Source organism: Octopus sinensis, linkage group LG1 (assembly GCF_006345805.1).
Source record: "Octopus sinensis linkage group LG1, ASM634580v1, whole genome shotgun sequence".
In the NCBI taxonomy this organism is placed as follows: domain Eukaryota; kingdom Metazoa; phylum Mollusca; class Cephalopoda; order Octopoda; family Octopodidae; genus Octopus; species Octopus sinensis.
In genome coordinates this window covers 192,887,619-192,891,447 of record NC_042997.1, presented here as the reverse complement: position 1 = coordinate 192,891,447, position 3,829 = coordinate 192,887,619, and the positions used below count along the sequence as shown (strand labels likewise).

General features: G+C 34.7%; 1 long non-coding RNA gene across 1 annotated transcript; it reads right to left on the bottom strand.

Moving 5' to 3' along the window:
- Positions 1–1,257: 1,257 nt before the first annotated feature.
- LOC118765633 lies at positions 1,258–3,087 on the bottom strand. The gene is made up of 2 exons (XR_005001499.1): positions 2,452–3,087; positions 1,258–2,347 (listed from the first exon to the last, which is right to left on the bottom strand). It is a non-coding gene; the product is annotated as an uncharacterized LOC118765633 (long non-coding RNA).
- Positions 3,088–3,829: the final 742 nt, after the last annotated feature.

The following is a 3,829-nucleotide window of genomic DNA, read 5'->3' as shown; positions in this document are numbered from 1 at the left end:
TGTATTGGTTTTATATATGTGTTGTGTGTGTGTTTTTGTTTGCTTTATTTGTTTCGGTCATTTGACTGGCCCATGCTGGAGCACTGCCTTGAAGGGTTGTTGGTTGAACAAAATGACCTCTAGACTTTTTTTTAAAACCCTGTTGCTTAATCTGTCGGTCTCTTTTGCTGAACTGCTAAGTCATGGGGACATAAACGTACCATCAGTTGTCAAGTGTGATGGGGACAGACACCAAATCCACTCACAAGGTCTTGGTCGGTCTGAGGCTATAGAAGACACTTGCCCAAGGTGCCATGTTTAATAATTAAATTTTTAGATTGTTTGAACAAATCTGACAGGTGTCAGACTGTTCCAAAGTTATTGTAGTAAATTTTGAACTGGATTGAAGAAGTGTATGCAAAATATACAAGATGTGCTCCTGTGAATTGAAAGCTAAAATAATTGCAGAGGCATCTCGCATTTGTTAATCTGGAAAAGACCCTTGACAGATTACATGCTTTGTAATCTGGGGTTGGTAAGGAAAGTAGGAGAGATGAATGGTTATAAACGTACAAGCCATGTACAGATGTGTAGACAGTGATAACTGCAGTGTTGAATTTAACATCTAGGTAGGTGTCCACTATTCCTCAATCCTCATTTCCTGTTTTTATAGACCTCCAAGTCATAACAGAAGAGTTCAAGACTGGCTGTCCTTGGGAACAGCTTTATGCTGAGGACTACTGTATGGGTTGTAGAACAGCATGATGATGGAGGGGATCATACTCATTTTGGTATATGAGTATCTAGTTGTTTGCTCAACTGAACTGGCCCGAGTACTCCACAGCTGTGTATTCTTAACCCATCAGCATTTAAACTGGTCGTATCTAGCCCAAATATTCTGTTTTACATTCAAACTGGCCATATTCAGCTGCTCTACTAAATCCAGCCACAAGGCTTTGGTCAGCCTGAGGCTATAGTGGAAGACACTTGCCCAAGGTGCCATGCAGTTGGATTCTGGGTGTAGACACAAGACACACACACTAGGCTTCTTTTAGTTTCCGTCTACTAAATTCATCCACAAGGCTTTGGTCAGCCTGAGGCTATAGTGGAAGACACTTGCCCAAGGTGCCATTCAGAGGAACTGAACTTGAGACCATGCAGTTGGGAAGCAAGATTCTTATTACACACCCATGTCTGATTAAAAAAAAAAAGAAGCTATAAACAAAATCAAAACAAACATGATACAATGAAAATTAATAATGAATAGAAAACAACAACAATGATAAAGATTTGTTTTTATTCAAAACAGAAATTTTCCTCTTGGAGTGAATCACTCAAAGGACTTTTGTTTTTTTGAAGAAAATTGTCTTGCATATTAGACATCGCACACGTCAATTAGTTTCTATTGAACTTGTTTATAGCTAGTGCATGTCAATAAGAATGATGGCAGCAGTGACAGCGATTGAATTTGAAACAATGTGAGGACAAACGAGAGCAAGCGATTGCAATTTTTAATTTGTTTCATATGAAGTCACCACTGTCTGAACTGCAGGCTTTTTTTTTTTAAGGTCAATGATAGTAACAAATTTTACATAAAATGCATATTTCGGTTGTTTGATAGATTTTTTTCGTTTTTTTTTTTTTCTTCTTAATACACAGACATGCTATTCAAATTATTAGGTAAGTTTCCCCGTTGTCATAACTAACGACTAATTCAAGGTACCCCAGCCACTGCCAACGTAATATACGATTACAAGGGAATTTGACTGATCAAATATATATATACACACTAATATGATATTTGTCAGTAGAATTATAATACAAATCAAACTATTCAACAAGCACACATCTATTAGGGAGAGCTGGTATATAGCCATTTGGTCAACATTGATAATGTAGTGGACAGCTTTGACACACATTAAGTAAACTCCTACACTTTAGTACAGATACACACACATACATGATATACATACATACATAAAGGCATATATGCATCCATACACATTGTGTAAGGAATAAATATGACAGTAACAAATTAAATTATTCCAATTATTCAATCTTTCAAAAAATATTATTGCTGTTACTGGTAAATGTGGAATTTGTGTATGAAAGACGTTTTGTTGTATTTTTTAATACTAGATAGATGTTTTTTTTTTTTTTAACATTGAAGGTGGGTGGGTAGGAGTTGGGGGCTTGCAGGGACTTAAAGATACAGAACAGTTACACTTGGTTTCCTTAACATACAAACACAAGCCATGCATGCATACATACATATATATAATATATACATACATGCATGTGCGTATGTATATATATAAACACATATGCATGTGTATATATATATATATATATATATAAATACATATATCTATGTACATATACACACACACATATGCATGTATACATATATCTATGTACATATACATACACACACACACACACATATACATATATCTATGTACATATAGACACATACATATATATGGATACATCCATGCACACACACAAAACAAAAGCTCTTGAAAGTATATTCAAAGAAAGAACAAGACGAATAGGAAGCGAACATGAGGAAAATCTAAAAACAATTTACAAAGCTGAAGAACCACTATTATTATTATTTTTTTTTTTTTTATAAACAACCGTGGAATTGTGATTTCATAAACCAGAAAGATATACAATTTATATTTACAGGAAAAGCAAGTTTTTTGTCTTTTTGGATGATGATTTCTATTAAAAGTCTCAATGAAAGCATCGAAAATGTTCCCACTGGATATATTTGGATTCGTGTCAGAACGTATAATAAATCTCTAAAAAGTATTTTAAAATATGCATTTTCATAGTTTCTTTTTGGAAAAAGGAAACAAAAACGAGGACTAATCGTCCCTCGACGTAAGATGAGGAACAAAAGGAAAATGAGAAATAAATTGCTAGAATAAAATGGTGTAGATAAGTTTTCATCAACTGCTTCAGTACTATCAAATCATGAGATAAATCTTTATATATAAAAGTGAGGTTGTGTGCTGTCTGTCTCCTACGATTTAGATTCCTAACTACTACCACATTTTGCGGTGCAGTTTAACCATATAGTCGTGATTCATATCGAGCCCTTCTGGGTATTAGCGCGCATCTACGATGAGTCTACGATTTAAAAAAAAATTTACCATCAATTTTTCCCATTTTTAATGCATTTTTGGCATATATAAGGGAAGTAACTCTCTAAAAATTTATTAAATCTCAGAACATAAAAAGCTACAGTAACACCCCTCCCCCCTTTGTGGTTAGCCATATTGAGATGGCTATTATACTTTACATTTCTAAAAATGCTTATATAGTTATTTCCCTTACAAACCCGAGCAACGCCGGGCGATACTGCTAGTTTTAAATAATGATTTCATGTGAAGCATACATTTCAGTTCGGTTGGTTGCAAAGTAATATCCTTGTCTTTGTAGGCACAATGGAATGTATGCCTCTGTGTGTGTGTGTGTGTGTGTGTATATACTCACATGATTTTGTATATGTGAAGTATCTCATGAGGTAAGAAGCAATACAAGCTGGGTGGAGGTGCAGTGGGGAGGAAAAGATCTAAGATTTTTATGGAAACATTCTCACTAACAAATAAAACCCATTTGCTGAGCACCTTACCTTTCTTCACCATTTCAGTTCAAATACATTATTTAAATGCACATACCAAATGGAATATTCCATCTTCATAATTCAAACTGTTGCCTCACTCAGGATAAAAAAAAAATGTGATGTTATCCACCCCCACTCTCCTGTCTGCAAATGACAGCTTCAGTTCATCAAAATATGTTTTTCTTTAACCTTTTAGCATTTAAACCGGCCATATCC